The following is a 15,516-nucleotide window of genomic DNA, read 5'->3' as shown; positions in this document are numbered from 1 at the left end:
TGTCTGCCCAGCCTTCTCCTGGGTGGCAGCATCAGCAAGGCTTGGTTCCCTCGGGGACTACATTCTCCGGTTTCAGGGTCCAGGTACGGGCATCTCTACTCCTGTAGCCTGCCCCTTCCTTTCAGTCCCCCAATGTGTGCTGGCAATCCTCACGACTTGCCACATGGCACCAGGCTTTCAGGACTGGCAGCTCTTGGCCACAGGGACAGGTGCCCCAGTGCAGGACATTTTGACAGCTGGCCACCCCTCTCTCCCCAGATGCCATCCCCAAGATGAAGATCGCTCCCTGAGGTCCAAGTCTTGCTAGGCCAAGCCCTGGCAAGGGGCCCAACATCTCGTGCCATCGCCCCCTTCCCAGGGCATCCTGTTCTACAGAAAGCACCCTGGGTAAGCCAGTTCAGGGGATGCGAGAGTGCCCCCGTGTGTCGCCATTGCCTTGCTTGGGTCAATGATGAGAACTCAGTTTGTCTCGAAGAGAGTTGATGACCTAAAAATCATGCTCAATAGGATTACACTGAGACCCAATGGAGGGGACCATCCCCAGGCAGCATCGAGAAGATTCTCAGGGCCCTGGGGGAGAGCTGCTGTTTGGGGCTTGAAGCGACCAATCCCTTCAGGCTCCCCGCTGTGGCTGTTGTCTGACTATGGGCCTCCAGGTGCCAAAGAGGTGCTCAGGGCTTCTGCCTTGCCTGCCGACTCATTCCCCCTCCCAGGACGCCTCCCAGGGAGCCATTGCTTAACAACCCAGGTCCCCTTGTGTCTTTCAGTGGGCCGTGGTGGCCAGGGTCTCCATGTGGATTCAACCATGGCAGGTGAGTGGAATCCACTGGCCCTGGAGGAAGGCCGCAGATGCCATCCGGGTGGGTTCGGGAGGTCCGTGTCTGGGAGGCAGCCACACGGGCGTTGTGCCGGGAGCCCTAGATGTCTGGATAGGGTGGATTTCCCCATTGAAGGTCCTCCCTTGGGCCATCCCATGTGCAGGGGAAGTGAAAGGTTGGCGGGGTGCCTGACAAGGACTGGAAAGTGCAAGGACGCCGCCGTCAGTCCACGTTCAGCTGAGGGCTCCTGTTGCTTCATTTTGTGTCCCATGGACCTGTACAAATGGTGGACTTTGGCCCCTTGGGGCCACTGGCAGCTCTCCCCCTTAGCCCTGGGGTGTTCCTGAAGCCCTGGCCCTTGGCAATGTGCCCTGGGCAGGAGAGCCCAGAGCTCCTGTCACATGCAACCGACTCTCAAAGAGCTTGGGCCCCCTCAGGGCAGCTGAGGAGCACCGTCCCTGATCCCTTAGCCTGCTGAAGCAGGAAGGGCTTACCAGGACTTGAAGGGGAATCTCGAGTCCCTGGGCACAACAGGCAATGGCCCTGGGCCTATCGTGGTGGCACTCTAGACCTGAGGGAGTGATCCAGAAGAGGCCCAGCAGGTGCAGGGAGAGGGCTCTCTTGCACGGCGGGCAGTGGGCGGCATGCCTTGGTTGCGTGCATGCGGGTGGCCTGGCATCCATTCCTCTGCCTTAAGGACCCTGAGGGCCGTGGCTCCCCTTGTCCTCAAGGGCACCTGCCCAGCTCCAGGTGCCACAAATGGCCAATACGTGGGAGGACGAGGGCCTGACCCTACCTACCAGGGCACTCACCCTGCATGCCCAGTCCTGTGCCCACAGCTTGCTACCTCTCAGGAAGCCTGTGTGCTGGGCCTTCTTGGGGGGCAGCATCAGCAAGAATTGGCTCCCTCAGGGGCCACACTCTCCATTGTTTTGGGGTCCAGGTATGGCTTCCTCTGCTCCTGTAGCCTGCCCCTTCCTTGCAGTCCCCCGCATGTGACGGCCAGGCTCAAGCCTTGCAACACACTGCCACGGTTTTGGACTGTCAGCTTACGGCCACAGGGACAGGTGCCCTGGTGTAGGACGTTTTGACACCTGCCTACCCCTCTCTCCCCAGATCCCGTCCCAGGTGAAGATTTCACTCTGAGGGCCAAGTCCTGCTTGGCCCTGCCCCTGCAAGGAACCCAACGTCTCTTGCTCTCATCCCCACTTAACCAGGACGTCCAACTCTACAGTAAGCATGCCAGTAACCAGATTCGGGGGATAGGAGAGCACCTGCCTGCATCATCACTGTTTTGCTTGGGTCAAAAATGAGAACTCATATTGTCTCGAAGAGAGATGATCACCTAAAAATCATGCTTAATAGGATTATGCTGAGTGGAAGCCCCTGGGCCTGAAGGGAGGCTGCAGATGCCTTTATGGTGGGTTCGGGAGGCAGGTGTCTGGGATGTGGCCTCATGGGAATCGGGCCAGGAGACCTGGATGTCCAGAGAGGGTTGACTTCCCCCTTGAAGATCCGCCCTTGGACCCTCCCATGTGTAGGGGAAGTTAAATGTTGTCAGGGTCCTAGACAAGGACCAGAAAGTGCAGGGACACCACTGTCAGCCCACGTTCAGCTGAGGGACCTCGTTGCTTCATGGTGTGCCCCATGGGACCATCCAGATGTTGGACGTAGGCCCCTTTGGGACACTGGTGACTGTCCCAAATGGCCCTGGGCTGTTCCTGAAGCCCTCAACCTTGGTAAGGTGTCCCGGGCTGGAGAGCTCAGAGCTCCTTTTGCATACATTGACTCCCAAGAGGCTTGAGCCCCCTTGGGGCAGCTGGAGAGTTCCCTTCCCTGATCTCTGTGGCTGCTGAGACAGGAAGGGCCCACCAGGCTTAGGAAGGGAATCTCATGTCGCTGGGTGCAACAGGCGATAACCCTGGGCATATCACGGTGGCACTCTAGACCTGAGGGATTGATCTGAGGGAAGAGGCCCAGCAGGTACAGGGAGATACCCCCTTGTACAGCAGGCAGTGGGCGGCATGCCTTGTTTGCATGCACATCTTGTTTGCCGAGCATCCATTTCTCTGCCTTGTGGGCCCTGGGGGCAGTGGCTCCCCATGTCCTCAAGAGCACCTGCCCAGCTCCGGGTGCCACAGATGGCCAATGGTGGGAGGGCAAGGGCCTGGCCCTACCTACGAGGGCATGCACACTGCACACTGGGCTGCATGCCCACAGCATTCTACCTCTCAGGAATCCGATGTGTCGAGCCTTCTCTTGGGGGCCAGCATCAGCAAGGCTTGACGCCCTTGGGGGCCATATTCTCCATTGTTTCTGGGTCCAGGTATGGGCATCTCTGCTTCTGTAGCCTACCCCTTCCTTGTGTCCCTCTGCCGTGTGTGGGGCGGCCTCACGTGTTGCCACACATCTCCAGGGTTCCAGGAGTGGACCCTCTTGGATGCAGGGGCAGGTACCCTGGAGCAGGGCGTTTTGAGAGCTGGCCTACCCCTCTCTCCCCAGATTGTGTACCCAGTTGAAGAACCCGCCCTGAGGGCCAAGTCTTGCTAGGCCCAGCACCTGCAAGAAGCCAAACATTTCATGCCCCCGCACCACCGCGCGGCAACCTGCTTTACAGTAGGCACCCCTGAGGAGCAGTTTGGGGGATGGAGAACGTCCGCTCGGGTCACAACTGCCTTCCTTGGGTTACGTGGCACCAGGCTTTCGGAACTGGGAGCTTTTGGCCACTGAGGCAGGTGCCCCACAGCAGGACATTTTGACACCTAGCCTATGACTCTCTCCACAGATCCTGCCCCAGACCAAGTTCCTGCCCTGAGTTCAAGTCTTGCTAGGCCAAGCCACAGCCAGAATCCCAACTCTTGGGTTCCCATCACCCACCAGAGCATGCCACTCTGCAGTAAGCATCCAGGGTAAGCAGGTTTGCAGGGGCAGGAGAGCGCTCGCCGGCATCGCCATTGCCTTGCTTGGGTCAATGATGAGAACTCATATTGTCTCGAAGAGAGATGATGACCTAAAAATCATGCTCAATAGGATTATGCTGAGGCCCAATGGAAGGGACCATCTCAGAGTCAGCATCCTGAGGATGCTCAGGGCCCTGGGGGAGCGCTGCAGTTTGGGGCTTGAAGCGACTGATCCCTCAGGCCTCACCACTTTGGCTGTGGCCTGACTGTGGGCCTCCAGGTGCCCATGAGGTGCTCGGGCTTTTGGCCTTGCCTGCCGACCCATCCCCCCTCCCAGGATGCCTTCCGGGAGCCATTGCTTAGCAACTCTGGTCTCTTTGTGTCTTTCAGTGGGCCTTGGTGGCCAGGGTCTCAGTGTGGTCACAAACATGGCAGGTGAGTGGAGCCCCTGGGCTTCGAGGGAGGCCATAGACGCCATCTGGAGTGGGTACAGGTGGCCTGTGTCTGGGTGGCGGTCACATGGGTGTCGGGTTGGGAAACCTGGATGGCAGGAGAGAGTGGATTTCCCCACTGAAGGTCCGACCTTGGGCCATCCCAGGTGCAGGGGAATTGAAAGATTGGCCAGGTCCCTGACATGGACTAGAAAGTGCAGGGTCACCGCTGTTAGGCAACGATCAGCTGAGGGACCTCACTGCTTCACGGTGTGCCTATATGCCCATCAAGATGGTGGATATAGGCCCTTTGGGGCCACTTGTGGCTGTCTCCTCGGACGTGGGGTATTCATGAAGGCCAGACCTTGGTGAGTTGCCCTGGGCCAGAGAGCCCAGAGCTCCTCTCTCATTCACCTGACTCCCAAGTAGCTTGGGTCCCCTCGGGGAACTGGGGAGTTCCCCTCTCCAATCCCATGGGCCGCTGAGACAAGAAGGACCAACCTGGCCTAGGAGGGTAATCTTGAGTCCCTGGGCATAACAGGCGATGTCCTTGGGCCTATTATCTCGGCAATCTAGATCTGAGGGGGTGATCCCAGTGATGAGACCCAGCAGGTGCAGGGAGAGGGCCCCTATGCAGGGTGGGAGTGGGCAGCATGCCTGGTTGGGAGCACGCTGCTATCCCGGCATCCATTCCTCTGCCCTCAGGACTCTGAGAGCCGTGTGTCCCCATGTTCTTGAGGACACCAGCCCAACTCCGGATGTCAGAGATAGCCAATCCATGGGAGGGCAAGGGCTTAACTGTACATACCAGGGCACCCACCCTTCATGCCTGGCCCAGAGTCCACAGCGTGCTACCTCTCAGGAAGTCTGTTTGCCAGGCCATCTGGGGGGCAGCATCAGCAAGGCTCAGCTCTCACAGGGGCCATGCTCTCTCTTGTTTTGTGGTCATAGTATGGGCATTTTTGCTCCTGTAACTTGCCCCTTCCATGCCGTCTCCTGTCTAATGCTGGCTGGCCTCACACCTTGCCATGCAGCACCAGGCTTTCTGGACTGGCAGCTCTTGGCTACAATGGCAGGTGCCGCAGAGCAGTGTGTTTTCATACCTCACCTACACCTCTCTCCCCAGATCCTCTCCCCAGACGAAGATCCCACCCTGAGGGCCAAGTCTTGCTAGGCCCAGACACTGCAAGACGCCCAACGTCTCATGCCCCCACCCCCCCACCGGGCATCACGCTCTACAGTAAGCATCCCCAGTAATCATTTTCGGGGGATGGGTGAGTGCCTGTCTGCATCACCACTGCTTTCCTTGGATCAATGATGAGAACTCATAATGTCTCGAAGAGAGATGATGACCTAAAAATCATGCTCAATAGGATTACGCTGAGGCCCAATGGATTAGATCATGCTGGGTTCAGCATCCTGAGGATGCTCGGGGCCCTGGGCGAGCGCTTCAGATTGGGGCTTGAGGCAACCATTCCCTCAAGGCTCCCACTGTGGCTATGTACTGACTGTGGGCCTCCAGGTGCCCACGAGTGGATCATGCCTTCGGCCTTGCCTGCCAACCCATTCTTCCTCCAAGGATGCCTCCTGAAGAGCCATTGCTTTGCAACCCCGATTTCCTTGTCTTTCTCGGGCCGTGGTGGTCATTGTCTCGGCGCAGCCTCAGTGAAGCCACTGCACTTGGAGGGAGGCCGCAGATGTCGTTGGGGTGGGTCGTGAGGCCCGTGTCTAGGTGGCTGCCCCATAAGAATATGGCTGGGAGCCCTGGATTTCCAGAGAGGGTGGTCTTCCCCTTGAAGATCCGCCCTTGGGCCATCCCACATGCAGGGGAAGCGAAAGATGGGCTGGATCCCTTACAAGGACTAGAAAGTGCAGGGACGTTGCCATCACCCAGTTCAGCTGAGGGATCTTGCTGCTTCATGGTGTTCCCCATGGGCCCATCCAGATGGTGGATGTGGGCCCTTAGGGACCACTGGTGGCTGTCCCCCTCAGCCCTCAACTGTTCCTGAAGCCCTGGTACATGGCAAGGTGCCCTGGGTGGAAGAGCCTAGAGTTCTTGTCACATGCACCCGACTGCCAAGGAACTTGGGCCCCCTCCGGGCAGCTGGGAGCTCCCCTCCTCGATCCCTTGAGCTGCCAAGACAGCAAGGGCCCACCGGGTCTAGGAGGGGAATCTCAAGTCCCTGGGCACAACAGGCGATGGCCCTGGGGCTCTCGCCCTGACACTCTAGACCTGATGGAGTTATCCAGCGGAAGAGGCTCAGCAGGTGCAGGGAGAGACCCCCTGCCCTTGCGTGGCGGGCAGTGCGCTACATGCCTTGCTTGCATGCGTGTGCTTGGCCCAGCATCCATTCCTCTACCCTGGGGACCCTGGGGGCCACGGCTTCCCATGTCCTTGAGGACACCTGCCCTTGAGGGTGTCATGGATTGCCAATCAGTGGGAGGGTGAGGCCTTGGCCCTACCTACCAGGACAAGCTCCCTGCACACCATGCCTCGCTCCCACACCCTGCTACCTCTCAGGTAGCCTGTGTGCCAGCCTTCTCCTGGGGGGCAGCCTCAGCAAGGCTCGGCTCCCTCGGGAGCCATGCTCTTCATTGTTTTGGGGTCCAGGTAGGGGCATCTCTGCTCCTGTAGCCTACCCCTTTCTTGCGGTTCCCACCATATGCTGGCAGGCCTCACACCTTGCCATGTGGCACCAAGTTTTGGGAATGGCAGCTCTTGGCTGCAGGGGTAGGTGCCCCGGAGAATAGTGTTTTGACACCAGGCCTACCCTCTCTCCCCAGATCATGTACCCAGATGAGGATCCTGCCCTGAGGGCCAAATCTTCCTAGGCCCAGCCCTGGAATAGGCCCAACATCTCCTGCCCTGACACCCACGCGAGGGCCTGGACCTACCTACCAGGGCACGCACCCTTCACTACTGGCCCTGCACACACACACAGCGTGCTACCTTTTGGGAAGCTTGTGTGCCATGCCTTCTTCTGGAGGGCAGCATCAAAAAGGCTCGGCTCCTTCAGGGCCCCGCTCTCCATTTTTTCAGGGTCCAGGTATGGGCATCTCTGCTCCTATAGCCTGCCCCTTCCTTGGAGTTACCCACTAATTGCTGGCTGGCCTAAAGACTTGCCATAGGATGCCAGGCTTTTGGGACTGGCACATCTTGGCTGCAGGGGCAGGTGCCACGCAGCAGGGCATTCTGACACCTGGCCTACCCCTCTCTCCCCAGATTGTGTCCCCAGACGAAGATTCTGCTCTGAAGACCAAATCTTGCTAGGCCCAACCCCTGCAAGAGGCCCAAAGTCTCGTGACTCCATCCACCCACCCCCGCCGGGGCATCCCACTCTACAGTAAGCTCCTCTGGTAAGTGGATTCCAGGGACAGTATAACGCCCACCTGGGTCATTACTGCCTTGTTTGGGTCAATGATGAGAACTCGAAGAGAGATGATGACCTAATAATCATGCTCAATAGGATTATGTTGAGGCCCAATGGAGGATACCATGCCATGGTCAACATCCCAAGGTTGCTTGGTGTCCTGGGGGAGCTCTGTAGTTTGGAGCTTGAGGTGACAGTTCCCTCGAAGTTCCCCACTGTGCCTGTGGCCTTTCTGTGGCCTGTGGCCTTTCTGTGGGCCTCCAAGTGCCCAAAAGTCCTCAGACCTTCGACCTTCCCTGATGACCCATTCCACCTTCCAGGACACCTCCTGGGGAGCTATTGCTTAGCACCTGGTTCTCCTTGTGTCTTTTAGTAGGCCTTGGAGGCCAGGGTGTCCATGCGGCCTCAAACATGGCAGGTGAGTGGACCACTGGGCTTGGAGGGAAGCGGCAGATGCCATTGGGGTGGGTTCAGGTGGCCCGTGTGTGGGTGGTGGCACATGGACATTGGCCTGGAAGCCCTGGATGTCTGTAGCGGGTGGACTTCCCCCTTGAAAGTCTGCCCTTGGACCATCTCATGTTCATAGGAAGCAAAGGTTTGTGTGGGTCCCTGACAAGGACCAGAAAGTGTAAGGGGGCCAGCATCAGCCCACATTCAGCTGAGGGCTCTTGCTGCTTCATGGTGTGCCCCATGGACCCATCCAGATGGTGGATGTGGGCCCCTTGGGCCACTGGCATCTGTCCACCTGGGTCCTGAGCTGTTCCTGAAGCACTGGCCATTGGCAAGTTGCCTTGGGCGGGAGAACCCAGAGCTCCTGTTGCATGTACTCGACTCCCAAAGAGCTTGGGCCCACTTGGGGCAGCTGGGGAGCTCCCCTCCCAATCCCTTGGAGTGCATAGACAGGAAGAGCCCACCGGGCCTAGGAGGGGATTCTTGAATCCCTAGGCACAACAGGCGATGGCACTGGGCCTATGGTCACAGCACTCTAGACCTGAGGGAGTGATTCAAGTAAGAGGCTAAACAGGTGTAGGGACAGGGTCCCCCTGCATGGAGGACAGTGGGTGACATGCCTTGGTTGCATGGAAGTGATTACCCTGGCACCCATTCCTCTGACCTGGGGCCCTGGGGGCCATGGATCCCCGTGTCCTCGAGGGCATCTGCCCAACTCTGGGTGCCACAGATGGCCAATCCGTGGGAGGGCGAGGTCCTGGCCCTACCTACCAGGGCACACACCCTTCATGTCCGGCCCACTGCCCACAGTGTGCTACCTCTCAGGAAGCCTGTGTGTCAGGCCTTCTTGGGGGCAGCATCAGCAAGGCTCGGCACCCTCGGGGGCCATACTTTCCGTTTTTTGGGGTCCAGGGATAGGTATCTCTGCTCCTGTAGCCTGCCCCTTCCTTGCGGTCCCCTGATGTGTGCTGGCAATTCTCACAACTTGCAAAGGGGCACCAGACTTTTGGGACTGGCAGCACTTGGCCGCAGGGGCAGGTGCCCCAGTGAAGGACATTTTGACAGCTGGCCTACCCCTCTCTTTCCAGATGCCATCCTAGAATTAAGATCCCGCCCTGAGGTCCAAGTCTTCCTAGGCTAAGCCCCATTAAGAGGCCCAACATTTTGTGCCATTGACCCCTTCCCAGGGCATCCCGCTCTACAGGAAGAACCCTGGGTAAGCCAGTTTGGTGGACAGGAGAGTGCCCACCTGTGTCGACATTGCTTTGCTTGGGTCAATGATGAGAACTCATATTGTCTCAAAGAGAGTTGATGACCTAAAAATCATGCTCAATAGGATTACACTGAGGCCAAGTGCCTCAACAATGGCAGGTGAGTGGAAGCCACTGGCTTTGCAAGGAGGCCACAGATGCCATCGTGGTTGGTTTGGGAGTCCTGTGTCTGGGAGGTAGCCACATGGGCTTCGGACCAGGAGCCCTGGATATATGGAGAGGGTGGACTTACCTCTTGAAGGTCCGCCCTTGTGCCATCCCACCTGCAAGGAAAGGGAAAGTTTGGCCATGTCCCTGACAAGGACCTTAACATGAAGGGACACCGCCGTCAGCCCACGTTCAGCTGAGGGCTCATGCTGCTTCACGTTGTGATGCATTGGCCTGTCCAGATGGTGGACCTGGGCCCCTTGGGCCACTGGTGGCTGTCCCCCTCAGCCCTGGGCTGTTCCTGAAGCCCCAGCCATTGCCAAGGTGACCTGGGTGGGACAGCCCAGAACTTCTGTCCCACACACCTACTCCAAGGAGCTTGGGCCTCCTTGGACCAGCTGGGAAGCTCTCCTCCCTGATCCCTTGGACTGTCAAGACAGAAAGGACCCACCAGGCCAAAGAGGGGAATCTTGAGTTCCTGGGTGCAACAGGCGATGGCCCTGGGCCTCTCGCAGTGGCACTCTAGACCTGAAGTAGTGATTCCCCTCCCAGCAGGTGCAGGGAGAGGACCCCCTGCCAGGGGAGCAATGGGTGTCATGACCTGTTTGCATGCATGTGGTTGGCCCAGTATCCATTCCTCTGCCCTGGGAACCCTGGGGGCCATGCCCCCCCATGTCTTCGAGGGCATTTGCCAGGCTCGGGGTGCAACAGATGGCCAATCTGTGGGAGGGCGAGGGCCTGGACCTACCTACCAGGGCATGCACACTTCACAACCGGCCCCGCACCCACAGCGTGCCACCAAGAGAGGAAGGGCCCACCAGGCCCAGCAAGGGAATCTGGAGTCCTAGACACAATAAGCGATGTCCCTGGGCCTATCGTCACGGCACTCTAGACCTAAGGGATTGATGCTGGTGAAGAGACCCAGCAGGTGCAGGGAGAGGGCATCCCTGCATGGCAGGGAGTGGGCTGCATGCCTTGGTTGTATGCACACAGTTGGCCCAGCATCCATTCTTCTGCCTTGGGAGCGCTTGGAGGCCATGGCTCCCCATGTCTTCGAGGGCACCTGCCCTGCTCTGGGTGCCACAGATGGCCAATCAATGGGATGGCGAGGGCCTGGCCCTAGCTACCACAGCATGCACACATCACGCCAGGCCCTGTGCCCACAGCATGCTACCTCTCGGGAAGCCTATGCACCAGGCCTTCTCCTGGGGCAGCATCTGCAACACTCGGCTCCCTTGGGGGCCACCTTCTCCATTGTTTAGGGGTCCAGGTATGGACATCTCTGCTCCTGTAGCCTGCCCCTCCTTGCAGTCCTCTGCTGTGTGCCAGCCTGCCTAACACCTTGCCATGTGGCACCAGGCTTTCGGAACTGTCAGCTTTTGGCAGCTGGGGCAGGTGCCCCAGAGCAGGACATTTTGACACCTAGACTACCACTCTCTCCACAGATCTTGTCCCCAGAAGAAGTTCCCGCCCTGAGATTCAAGTCTTGCTAGGCCACGGCCAAGCAGCAACCCCAACGTCTTGGATCCCCACCCCTCACCGTGGCATCCCACTTTACAGTAAGCACCCCCGGTAAGCAGGTTCATGGGGCAGGAGACAGCTTTCCCGCCATTGCCTTGCTTGGGTCAATGATGAGAACTCAATTTGTCTCAAAGAGATATCTAAAAATCATGCTCGATAGGATTACACTGAGGCCCAATGGAAGGGACCATCTCGGGGTCAGCATCCTGAGGATTCTCAGAGCCCTGGGGGAGCGCTGCAGGTTGGGGCTTGAAGTGACTGATCCCTCAGGCTGTGGCCTGACTGTGGGCCTCCAGGTGCAAGAGGTGCTTGGGCCTTCGGCCTTGCCTGCTGACCCATCCCCCTCCCAGGACGCCTTCTGGGGAGCCATTGCTTAGCAACCCTGGTCTCTTTGTGTCTTTCAGCGGGCCTTGGTGGCCAAGGTCTCGGTGTGGCCACAAACATGGGCAGGTGAGTGGAGCCACTGGGCTTCGAGGGAGACCATAGACACCGTCTAGAGTGGGTTCGGGAGGCCTGTGTCTGGGTGGCGGCCACATGGTTGTCGGGCTTGGAAACGTGAATGTCTGGAGAAGTGGATTTCCCCATTGCAGGTCCGCCCTTGGGCCATCCCAGGTGCAGGGGAATTGAAAGATTGGCCCAGTCCCTGACAAGGACTGGAAAGTGCAGGGACGCCGTTGTCAGCCAACGATCAGCTAAGGGACCTCACTGCTTCACAGTGTGCCCCATGTGCCCATCCAGATGGTGGATATAGGCCCCTTGGGGCCACTGGCAGTTGTCCCCCTTGGACCTGGAGTGTTCATGAAGCCCCAGACCTTGGCATGTTGCCTAGGGCAGGGGAGCCCAGAGCTCCTGTCGCATGCACCTGACTCCCATGGAGCTTGGGCCCCCTTGGGGTACCTGGGGAGTTCCCCTCTCCAATCCCTTGGGCCACTGAGATATGAAGGGCCAACCTGACCTAGGAGGGTAATCTTGAGTCCCTGAGCGCAACAAGCAATGTCCTTGGGCCTATCGTCATGGCACTCTAGATCTGAGGGAGTGATCCCATGGATGAGTCCCAGCAGGTGCAGGGAGAGGGCCCCCGTGCATGGCGGGAATGGGCGGCATGCCTGGTTGTGAGCATGCTGTTGGCCTGGCATCCATTCTTCTGCCTTCGGAACCCTGAGGGCCAGGGGTGCCCATGTCATCGAGGGCACCAGCCCAACTCCGGTGTCAGAGATGGCCAATCCATGGGAGGCCGAGGCCCTGACTGTACATACCAGGGCACCCACCCTTCATGCCTGGCCCAGATTCCACAGTGTGCTACCTCTCAGGAAGCCTGTGTGCCGGGCCTTCTGGGGGCAGCATCAGGAAAGCTCAGCTCTCATGAGGGCCATGCTCTCTGTTGCTTCGTGGTCGAGGTATGGGCATTTCTGCTCCTGTAGCTTGCCCCTTCCATGCAGTCCCCCTGCTGTATGCCGGCCGGCCTCACACCTTGTCACACGGCACCAGGGTTTCCAGACTGGCAGCTCTTGGCTACAATGGCAGGTGCCCCGGAGCAGTGCGTTTTGACACCTTGTCTACCCTTCATCCCCAGATCCTGTGCCCAGATGAAGATCCCGCCCTGAGGGCCAAGTCTTGCTAGGCAGAGCCAGTCCAAGACGCCCAACGTCTCGTGCCCCCACCCCTCCCTCTGGGCATGCCGTTCTACAGTAAACACCCCTGGTAAGCAGGTTCGGGGGAGGGGAGGGTGCCTCCCCGCGAAGCCACTGCCTTCCATGGTCAATGATGAGAATTCATATTGTCTCGAAGAGAGATGATGACCTAAAAATCATGCTCAATAGGATTACGCTGAGGCCCAATGGAGGGAATCATGCCAGGGTCAGCATCCCAAGGATGCTCTGTGCCCTGGGCGAGTGATGCAGATTGGGCTTTGAGGTGACCGTGCCCTCAAAGCTCCCCACTATGGCTATGAACTGACTGTGGGCCTCCAGGTGCCCATGAGGGGATCAAGTCTTCGGCCTTGCCTGCTGACCCATTCTTCCTCCAAGGACGCCTCCTAAAGAGCCATTGCTTTTCAACCCTGATCTTGTGTCTTTCAGAGGACCATGGTGGCCAGTGTCTCTGTGCAATGACAACCATGGCAGGTGAGTGGAAGCCACTGCACTTGGAGGGAGGCCGCAGATGTCATTGGGGTGGGTCGTGAGGCCCAGGACTGGGTGGCGGCAGCATGGGAATATGGCTGGGAGCCCTGGATGTCTGGAGAGGGCGGATTTCCCCCTTGAAGGTCCACTCTTGGGCCATCCCACATGCAGGGGAAGCAAAAGATGGGCCGGGTCCCTGAGAAGAACTGGAAGGTGCAGGGACACTGCCATCGCCTAGGTCAGCTGAGGGATCTTGCTGCATCAAGGTGTGCCTCATGGGCCCATCCAGATGGTGGACGTGGGCCCCTTGGAACCACTGGCAGCTGTCCCCCTCAGCCCTTGGCTATTCCTGAAACACTGGCACATGGCAAGGTGCCCTGGGCAGAAGAGCCCAGAGTTCCTGTTGCATGCACCCGACTCCCAAGGAGCTTGGGTCCCCTCAGGGGAGCTGGGAGCTCCCCTCTCTGATACTTTGGGCTGCTGAGACAGGAAAGGCCCACCAGGTCTAGGAGGGGAAGCTCATATTCCTGGGCACAACAGGCGGTGGCCCTGGGGCTCTCGCCCTGACACTCTAGACTTAATGGAGTTATCCAGGGGAAGAGGCTCAGCAGGTGCAGGGAGAAGCCCCTCCTTGTGAGGCAGGCAGTGGGCTGCATGCTTTGGTTGCTTGCGTGCGTTTGGCCCAGCATCCATTCCTCTACCCTGGGGACCCTGGGGGCCATGGCTTCCCGTGTCCTCAAGGACACCTGCCCGGCTCCAGTTGTCACAGATGACCAATCTGTGGGAGGGTGAGGCCTTGGCCCTACCTACCAGGACAAGCTCCCTTCATGCCATGGGTTGCTCCCACACCATGCTACCTCTCAGGTGGTCAGTGTGCCAGTCTTCTTCTGGGGAGCAACCTCAGCAAGGCTTGGCTCCCTCGGGGGGTATGCTCTCCATTGTTTCGGGTTCCAGGTATGGGCATCTTGGCTCCTGTAGCCTGCCCCTTTCTTTTGGTTCCCACCATATGCCAGCCGGCCTCATGCCTTGCCATGTGGCACCAGGATTTCGGAACTGGCAGCTCTTGGCTGCAGGGGTAGGTGCCACAGAGAATGGCGTTTTGACACCAGACCTACACGTCTCTCCCCTGTACCCAGACAAAGATCCCGCCCTGAGGGCCAAATCTTCCTAGGCCCAGCCGTGGCAACAGGCCCAACGTCTCCTGCCCTGGTACCCTCCAGAGTAATCCACTCTACACTAAGCTCCCCTGGTAAGTGGATTCGGGGGACAGGAGAGTGCCCACCCTCATTGCTACTGCCTTGCTTGCGTCAATGATGAGAACTCATATTGTCTCGAAGAGAGATGATGACCTAAAAATCATGCTCATTAGGATTACACTGAGGCCCAATGGAGGGGACCATGCCTGAGTCAGCATCCAGTAGATGCTCGCGGCCCTGGGGGAGAGCTGCTGTTTGGGGCTTATAGCAAAAGTTCCCTCGGGGCTCCCCGCTGTGGCTGTGGTCTGACAGTGGGCCTCCAGCTGCCCAAAGGTGCTCAGGCCTTCGGCCTTGCCTGCCAATTCATTCCCCCTCCCAGGACACCTTCTGGGGAGCCATTGCTTAGCAATCCTGGACTCCTTGTGTCTTTCAGTGGGCCATGGTGGCCAGGGTCTTGGTGCAGCCTCAACCATGGCAGGTGAGTGGAGCCACTGGGCTTGGAGGGAGGCCGCAGACACCATAGGGGTAGGTTCGGGAGGCTGGTATCTGGGCGGCAGCCACATGAGATTAGGGCCGGGATCCCTGGATATATGGAGAGGGTGGACTTACCTCTTGAAGGTCCACCCTTGGGCCATGCCACCTTAGAGTAAGGGAAAGTTTGGCCGTGTCCCTAACAAGGACCTTAAAGTGCAGGGACACCGCCATCAGCCCATGTTCAGCTGAGGGCTCGTGTTGCTTCATGTTGTGACACATTGGCTTGTCCAGATGGTGGACCTGGGCCCCTTGGGCCACTGGCAGCTGTCCCCCTTGACCCTGGGCTGTTCCTGAAGCCCCGGTCATTGCCAAGGTGACCCGGGTGGGACAGCCCAAGCTTCTGTCGCATGCACCCAACTCCCAAGGAGCTTGGGCCTCTTCGGACCAGCTGGGGAGTTCTCCTCCCTGATCCCTTGGGTTGTCAAGACAGAAAGGGCTCACCAGGCGAAGGAAGGGAATCTTGAGTTCCTGGGTGCAACAGGCAATGGCCCTGGGCCTCTTGCAGTGGCACTCTAGACCTGAGGTAGTGATCCTGGGAAAAGGTCCAGCAGGTGCAGGGAGAGGGCCCCCCTGCAAGGGGGGCAATGGGTGGCATGACCTGGTTGCATGCATGGGGTTTGCCCGGTATCCATTCCTCTGCCCCGGGGACCCTGGGTGCTGTGGCTCCACATATCCTCGAGGGCACCTGCCAGGCTCGGGGTGCGACAGATGGCCAATCTGTGGGAGGGCGAGGGCCTGGACCTACCTACCAAGCCAT

The 15,516-nt window shown here is 58.8% G+C and overlaps 6 non-coding genes and 3 pseudogenes across 6 annotated transcripts; all 9 read left to right on the top strand.

Moving 5' to 3' along the window:
• Positions 1–442: 442 nt before the first annotated feature.
• LOC118023286 lies at positions 443–523 on the top strand. The gene has a single exon (XR_004682751.1). It is a non-coding gene; the product is annotated as a small nucleolar RNA SNORD115 (small nucleolar RNA).
• Positions 524–2,118: 1,595 nt separating this feature from the next.
• Positions 2,119–2,204, top strand: LOC118023232 (annotated as a pseudogene).
• Positions 2,205–3,783: 1,579 nt separating this feature from the next.
• Positions 3,784–3,864, top strand: LOC118023280. The gene has a single exon (XR_004682745.1). It is a non-coding gene; the product is annotated as a small nucleolar RNA SNORD115 (small nucleolar RNA).
• A 1,593-nt stretch (positions 3,865–5,457) lies between these two features.
• On the top strand, positions 5,458–5,538 carry LOC118023289. The gene has a single exon (XR_004682754.1). It is a non-coding gene; the product is annotated as a small nucleolar RNA SNORD115 (small nucleolar RNA).
• A 2,023-nt stretch (positions 5,539–7,561) lies between these two features.
• On the top strand, positions 7,562–7,632 carry LOC118023230 (annotated as a pseudogene).
• Positions 7,633–9,241: 1,609 nt separating this feature from the next.
• On the top strand, positions 9,242–9,322 carry LOC118023217. Its single transcript, XR_004682691.1, has one exon. It is a non-coding gene; the product is annotated as a small nucleolar RNA SNORD115 (small nucleolar RNA).
• A 1,688-nt stretch (positions 9,323–11,010) lies between these two features.
• On the top strand, positions 11,011–11,085 carry LOC118023233 (annotated as a pseudogene).
• A 1,579-nt stretch (positions 11,086–12,664) lies between these two features.
• On the top strand, positions 12,665–12,745 carry LOC118023291. Its single transcript, XR_004682756.1, has one exon. It is a non-coding gene; the product is annotated as a small nucleolar RNA SNORD115 (small nucleolar RNA).
• A 1,588-nt stretch (positions 12,746–14,333) lies between these two features.
• LOC118023299 lies at positions 14,334–14,414 on the top strand. The gene has a single exon (XR_004682763.1). It is a non-coding gene; the product is annotated as a small nucleolar RNA SNORD115 (small nucleolar RNA).
• Positions 14,415–15,516: the final 1,102 nt, after the last annotated feature.

Source organism: Mirounga leonina, unplaced genomic scaffold (assembly GCF_011800145.1).
Source record: "Mirounga leonina isolate KUSES-001 unplaced genomic scaffold, KU_Mleo_1.0 Mir_178, whole genome shotgun sequence".
NCBI lineage: Eukaryota > Metazoa > Chordata > Mammalia > Carnivora > Phocidae > Mirounga > Mirounga leonina.
The sequence above is the reverse complement of the archived record's forward strand: the minus strand, read 5'-3'. Positions and strand labels throughout refer to the sequence as shown.